The sequence below is a fragment of the Nicotiana tabacum genome, chromosome 16 (assembly GCF_000715075.1).
Source record: "Nicotiana tabacum cultivar K326 chromosome 16, ASM71507v2, whole genome shotgun sequence".
Classification (NCBI taxonomy): domain Eukaryota; kingdom Viridiplantae; phylum Streptophyta; class Magnoliopsida; order Solanales; family Solanaceae; genus Nicotiana; species Nicotiana tabacum.
The window spans coordinates 3,222,685-3,230,707 of NC_134095.1; the positions used below are offsets into that span (position 1 = coordinate 3,222,685).

Here is an 8,023-nt window from a genome sequence, read left to right on the forward strand (position 1 = left end):
ACCAATAATAAGCAATAAATGAAGAACAACAAATGGAACACAATGAATATAAGCAATAAATGCAAGTAATGAAATCAAGAGAATATGTTAGAGAGCAGAGAAAATTTTCTTGTGTATTCAATATTGAGCAACCGATGTTTACAAAATAACAAGGATCCTCTTTATATACCAGGGAGAATCCCAACATAGTACAAATGCATTTATTGAAAAGATATAGGGCTGGTACAATTATTTAATGCCTTGATTCGGGTCTGAACTAGCCTACTAGACTCTGTCAGCTCTAGTCGCATGTCTTGGGAGCCTCCCACCTTTTCATCATGACTTAATCGGTCCGCACTGCCTCGCAGCTGGACGTCGATAACTCCCCGGGTGTTAATTTCGACAGTAATCTCGAGCCTATAGAAACGTGCTTATGAAGCATCGTAGTGACCGAAAATTGGACCCTCCGATTTTACCGTATACAGAATGATTTGTCTGATGAGGTTCGCTTCAAAAGAAAATATGAATTTTTGAGTTTTACAATTAATATTATTCCGTAGTTGATCATTGAATGACAATCCCAATTTTTTATCAAGGATTAGCTGCCAATCTATTCGAAGAAGATATTTGGAAATTTGTGTAAGGGTTACTTAACCATGTATCTGGCCATATATAATATGTTAATATTGTAAATATTGAAGTTCAGTTTTCACCAAAAATGGTAAAATCATCATTGTCTACATATATTAAACTTCAGTATTTGAAATACTGATGAAACATTGAAAAGTTTGTTCAAAAAGTATGTCAAATGAAATATTAGTGATGGTTTTCATGCACTAAACTTCAATTTTTTTGAAGTGGAATTTATTTCAAAACAAAGTTTTAAATTTCAAATATTCTTTTTCTAACTTCAATTTCAAACACTTTTGTTTAAACTTCAACAAGATATTTTCCAATAACATTGTAGGATATCCTCAGTACAAAGGAAAGAAAGAACAAATAATTTAGAATTGCAGACGGCTAAGAGCAATAAGGGGATGTAGCTCAAATGGTAGAGCGCTCGCTTTGCATGCGAGAGGCACGGGGTTCGATCCCCCGCATCTCCATCTTTTTCTGTCGTTTTTGGTGATTTTTCAACTCATTGCTCATCATTGTATGAAAGACGTATAAAAGTTTTCTGCTATTTACTAATTTCATTTTAGATGAATTAACTTCATGCGACTATCAATTATTTGAGCTTATCCCAAAAGATTTACGTTTCATTGATTATTTGAATTGAAAAATCAACAATAGCTTTTCATAATCTTTCAGATTAATTCTTTTTCTTATTTTAAGCTTTTAACATAATGATAAACGTGGTTCAAACCGGTTATAGGTCATAAAGTATAAACTCTACGTGTGAGATGTTCTTGCACTTTCTTGAATCCTTGTTAGAATTCTTTGTTTCGCTACTAATTTAACAATATGTTATTTGCACCAATATCAGGTTAATATTGAGGCGACACCATTGGAATATTTGACGGGCATAAAGGGAACATTGGGACATTATGGCGGCCATTTTGCTGTGAAATCTCTAAGTTTTAACTAATACAAAGAATTTTGGACCATTTGGGAGTGAAGCGGATGGAACTCCATTTTCTCTTGTGATAAAAGAAGGTGGAGATATTGTTGGATTTCACGGGCGTTATGGGTTGTACCTTGATGCTATTGGTATTTATTTGCAGAAACTTACTCCTCCCACTTCGGCAAAGGATCCTGAAGCTGAAAAAATTGAACCGACTGAACCTATGGTTGAAAAAATTGAAATTCATGACGTACATATTACTTTTTCTCTTAATTTGAATTGCATAGATTTCATTTCAGTTACTATATTATGGCAGAAACTATACATGCCATAACAATAATGTCACCTTAATAGACAGGTTTTATCGTTTTAAACAGTAAATTTTAGTTACGGTAATGTGACAAAAAATAGTTTAGTAGATTCATTATTACAATGAGTAAGTTTTAGTTAGTTTACCCTTATGTTGGATATAGTTCAGTTACTTTAATTTGACATTTATGACGATATAATTTTTATGTTTTTTAACATCATATCATTGCAAACAGAAAATGGATGTGATGAAGACTATTGTGGCATGAAGTCCTGGACCTTGGGGAGGATGTAGTGGAAAAGGTTGGGACGATGGAGTATTTTCTACTATTAAACAAGTGCACGTTCATATGAACTTGCATAGCTCAGCTATATCAGGAATTCAAATTGAGTATGAATTGAAAGATAAAACATCATTTTGGTGCCAACTTCATGGTGGTCTTGGAGCTGGAAATGACATAATAAGAAAGGTATGAATTAATATTCTCTTTTTATCTCAAGATTAAATAAAGAAGGAAGGCTACAATAGTTCGTAAAAATAGTCGAGAAAATCTTACTTTATACCCATTAATTTCAAACTATTTATCCTTTAATGCTCATGCCCAAATTATTTACTTTTCCTACCCATGCGGCCCAAACTATTTACCCGGCTCATGCATTAGCTTATTCCCCTCATTTAATACCTCAGCTAACGCTATTTCACCCAGCCATTTCTTTCATTTCAAAAATTCCATAGCCAAACCATGAGAAATCATATTTCATACAACAATTACTGATTTGACTTGTGAATTTTTGTCACGATTCTGACTTCTCATCCTCGGAAGTCGTGATGGCGCCTACTCATGAAAACTAGGCAAGCGAGTGTTATAGATCTAATTACCCTTTTTCCTTAACCTTTTAACAATTTCAAATTAACATGCGATCAACAACGGAATAATAATAATAATAATAATAATAATAATAATAATAATAATAATAATAATAATAATAATAATAATAAAAGAAATGCGGAAGACGAAACTGATAATTTAACCAAATACTAGCGCGAAAATCCAAAATACAACTCTACCCCGAACTGGTGTCACAATGTCACGGACCATCTACGAATACTACAAACAGTGGTCTGAATAGAAAGATACAAGTCTGTCTCTGAAGTAAATAAAAACATAATAGAAAAGATAGAAGGGGACGCCAAGGTCTGCGGACGTCTGCATGACTACCTCGGGTCTCCGCAGGACTGAAGGCAACAACCTCGCTATGGTCCAAAAGCTCTGGTACCGAGATCTGGATACAGTGCAGAGTGTAGTATCAGTACAACCGACCATATGTGCTGGTAAGTATCGAGCCTAACCTCAGTGAAGTAGTGACGAGGCTAGGACAAGACTACCAAATAAACATGTGCAGTTAAAACATATACGGCAAATAATAACAATGGAAACTAGCAATAAAGATGGGAAGGGGGAACATGCTGCGGGGATTATCAAGTACCAACAGAATTTCAATAGAAAAGCATAAAGAACGTCTTAAATTTCGTATCAGCAAGAATAAGGAAAACAGTAACGAATCAATATCCACTTTTATTCTTTATTGTTGCGGCATGCAATCCGATCCCAATCATATAATTCTGTTGCAGTGTGCAACTCGATCCAAATCATATAATACTATTGCGACGTGCAACCCGATCAAAAGCATTTAACTCTGTTGTGGCGTGCAACTCGATCCCACTTGTCCTCCCTTATTACTCCTTGTTGCAGCGTGCAATCCGATCCTATTTAATATTATTCCGGCGTGCAACCCGATCCCAATATACAAATCAACACCAATCACAAAAGAATCCTGGTAAGGGAACAATGATATAACAACAATATTTCCCGGCAAAGAAAATAATATCCTAACAATAATATCCCGGCAAGGGAATCAACTACAACTAATCCAGTTTCCACAGTTAATTCACAAGATAGACCTCAGCATGAGCCAATACTTTACAATTGCCAATTACTAGGAATTCATCATAACTCTTGTACCACAATTGCTAACTATCAAGTTAAGCACGATCAATACATATTAAAATCACAACAAGTCCGAATATAAGACTCACGGGCATGCTTGATACCAATGTATAGGTACGCGTCACCTCCCCTATACGTCGTACTCGACACTAACATATAGCAATTAAGATACAACACATATTCTCTCAAGCTAAGGTTAGGGCAAACACTTACCTCAACTTCTACGGCCAAACTCAAGCCTCAAACACCGTTTTCCCTTTAGGTTTTGCCTCCAATTTACTTGTATCTAACCCAAATCAATTTAACAACATCAATAAATGCTAAAGAATTCAATCCCAATGCTAAATTATAGGTTTTCTATCATTTTCCCCAAAAAGTTAAAATCAACCCCGGGCCGGCTTGGTCAAAACTCGAGGTTCAGACCAAAACCCGATCACTCATTCACCCACGAGCCTGAATACTCAATTAGTTTCTAAATTCGACCCCAAAATGAGGTTTAAATTCCAATTATTCAAAAAGCTCTAACTCTACCCAGATTCCCAATTTCTACCATTAAAATTTTTGATTTTTGATTAAAAAGTGATGAAAAACGTTGGGTAATTGAAAGAGTAGAGTTTAGAATTGATTACCAACACTTTGGGGATAGATTTGTGTGAAGAAAATCGCCTCTAGTTGTTGGTAGTTCGAAAATATGAAGAAAATGGTTCTACCCATTTTTAAATCTGTTTTAAAAAGACTGGGCAGGACTTCATCGCGTTCGTGATGGGCCTGCCACGTTCGCGATGGGTCAGGCTCAAATGGCCTTCGCATTCGCGTTGGATGGCCCACGTTCGTGGTCAAAGGGCTGCGTTCACGTAGAACATATTGAGTTCCCTCCCCCAGGCCCACTAACCCTATGCGTTCACGTGGGCCAGAACGCGTTCGCGAAGGGTAACCCACCCAAAGATTCGCGTTCGCGTCTTGAGCTCCGCGTTCGCGAAGAACAAAATGACACCTGAGGGAGTTTGCCTTACGCGTTCGCGAGTGGAGCCACGCGAACGCGAAGAATAAAATCACTGTGCACCTGCAACAGCCATGACAGTAGAAATTCTAAATCCAAAACATCCCGAACCCCATCCGAAACTCACCCGAGCCCTCGGGCTCCAAACCAAAAATGCACACTAACATAAAAATATCATACGGACTTACTCGTGCGATCAAATTGCTAAAATAACACCTAGAACTTCAAGTTTAGCATCAAAATTAAAGAAGAATCTCAAGAACTCTTAAGTTTTAAATTTTACAACCGAGGGTCCGATTCACGTCATATGAATTCTGTTTCTCAAATTTTACAGGCACAACTTAAATACCATATAAGACCTGTATCGGGCTCTGAAACCAAAATACGGGCCCGATACCATCGAACTCAATCACATTCAAATTTCCAAAAACTCTTATAATTTCAGTTAAACAATTTTCTTCAAAAATTTATTTCTCAGGCTTGGGACATCAGAATTCAATTCCGGGCATACGCCCAAGTCCCATATTTTTCTGCCGATCCTCCAGGACCGTCAAATTACGGGTCCGGGTCCGTTTATCCAAAGTGTTGACCGAAGTCAACTTAAATTCAATTTTAAAGGCCAAATTAGAATTTTTTATCAAATTTTCACATAAAGCGTTCCGGATATATGCTCGGACCATGCACTCAAATCGAGGTGACATAAAAGGAGGTTTTTAAGGTCTCGGAACACAGAATTAACTTGTAAATCAAGTGATGACTGGGTCATCACAATTTTTCTTCTGATTTTGTTTCTATCTTCAATATAATAGTACATGAGTTTCAATCCAAAATCCTCTTTCTATATTAGTATTTTCTATATATTTATCTATATTTCTGAATCCATGTGTTGTTGCAGTTATATATTATGTTTCCCAGCTCTGATTTTTGTGTGTGTATGAAGATCCACCATTGATGAGTTTGAAGCTCATGTATTTAAAATTTTATTTTGAAGATTTATTGTTTGATTCGATGTGGGTGCTATAAAATATTGATTATAGTACCTTCAAGTAAGCTTCCTGGATCTGAATTTCTTACGTGTATTTGAATATTTACCATTATTGGGCTTGAAACTCTTGAATTTAAAATTTTTATTTTGATGATTTCCTGTTTTATTCAAAGTGGATACTGTTAAATATTGCTTATAGTACTTTCGAGAAGTTCATACTGAAATTTGATAGCATTTGAAGTTGATTTGAGGTGATTGAGATCTAAATTTTCAGCTGAAAATCGAAGAAGAACACAGCTACCCAATAGTATAGTGCTACGGTATACAATATGTTATAGGAGTACATAGCTATACTGCAACCGTATATTATTATAGTTTACAATATACTGCAACGGTATATTGTAATAATCGAAGAAGAACACAGTTACCTAACAGTATACCGCTACGATATACAATATACTATAGGGATATATAGTTATACTGTAATAGTATACTATTATAGTATACAATATATTGTTATAGCATATGGTAATAATATGCAATATACTATAACTGTATGCTGTAATAATATATAATATACCATAATAGTATACTTATTACCCTTAAATTCACTTGCCTTTTATCTTTAATTTGTTTTAAGCTTTTACCCAGTGTGAGGGGTGACAATTCAGTATTTGTAGGTAATAATATGCAATAAACAATAAATTTGTAGGTAATTCTGTCATTCTCCCAAAATAGTCTACAATTAATTAGGGGTGACAATTTGAGCCCAAACCCATTTAACAAGGCTAACTCGCGTAAGGTTGGACCATTTTTTGACCCGCCTATTTGTTGAATTCAGGTCATCTTGCCTCAGTCCATCTAAAGTTAGATTGATTTTTAGCCCAAATTGATCCATGAGTAATTTTATTTTGTTTGATATGCTATATATGACCATAACAAAAGAAAATAGTTTTATTTGATAATTAAACAATTCATAAGAAAACAACACACATTAATTAAAGAAATATTAACCCAAATAGCCGCTCACCCGTTCATTTAAACTAAAAATAACCGGTGGAGGTATAACATATGCATAATTTGTGTACTACATGTGTATAATTATGTATAATCTATGTATATGGCTAGAAAAAATAAACGGTGAATATGACCGGCTATTTGTGTAAAGATCCCTTAACTAAAGCTTGATAAAAGTTGGGCGGGTTGGACTATGACCCAAATTTTAGCCTATCTTGACCTAGCTCATATAGGCCCAAGTAACTTTTGAGTAGGTCATTGACTCGCCAATTTATTAACTTAATCATTTTAACTCGCCAATTTATTAACTTAATCATTTTAACTCGCCCAAAATTAGTCCAACCCGCCGATTTGATCCTCACAATTAATCATCTAAATAATAAAATTACTTGAACAAAAAGGAATGAATGTGATTGATTCTAACTAGTTTGAGATTTGATATGCAGATAAATATTGACGGTGAAAATGAGATATTAATTGGAATTGAAGGATTTTATAGTCTAGTGGTTGATAATGGGGCCTAGACGCAATAAGACAGATTGCATTTTATACAAATAAAGAAAAATATGGACCATAGGGAACTGAAATTGGAACTTATTTTAGCTCTTCAGCAGCTAGAGGAAAGATCGTTGGTTTTCATGGCAAAAGTGGTGTTTTCTTAAATGCAATTGGTGTTCATATGGAATATTTCTAAATATGTTGATAGCAAAGGTAATAATGAAAAGTGGACAGTCACAATCAAAGCGTAGATGTTAACAATTGTAATATTTCTTGTTATCTATAAAATTTTATATATTGGAGAGACTTATCGTGGCTTCAAAATTCTTTGTGGCATCCACCTGATATTGTTCCAAAAGAAATTGATGAATTGATAATATATGTTTTGATTCTCTCTGAATATTGTGTGTTTGCTGAGGTTTTCTTCAAATGAAAACATGGATTTTTGAATTTACTATTAATATCATTTCGTAGTTGATCATTGAGTGGCAATCCCATTTTTTTATCAAGGATAAGCTGCCAATCTATTCGAAGAAGCTATTTGGAAATTTGTGTAAGGCTAACTTAACCACTTATAGAGTGAGCCTTGGAGCAACGTTTTCGTGTGATCTATAATTTACAAATTTGAAGTGTGGAAGCAGCCACTAATATTTTGATTAAGG

The 8,023-nt window shown here is 34.9% G+C and overlaps 1 non-coding gene and 1 pseudogene across 1 annotated transcript; both read left to right on the forward strand.

Annotated features, from left to right (window-relative positions):
* LOC142170621 (agglutinin-like) overlaps positions 1-7,587 on the forward strand; it is a 53,222-nt pseudogene extending 45,635 nt beyond the window's left edge.
* On the forward strand, positions 1,013-1,085 carry TRNAA-UGC (transfer RNA alanine (anticodon UGC)). Its single transcript has one exon. It is a non-coding gene; the product is annotated as a tRNA-Ala (tRNA).
* Positions 7,588-8,023: the final 436 nt, after the last annotated feature.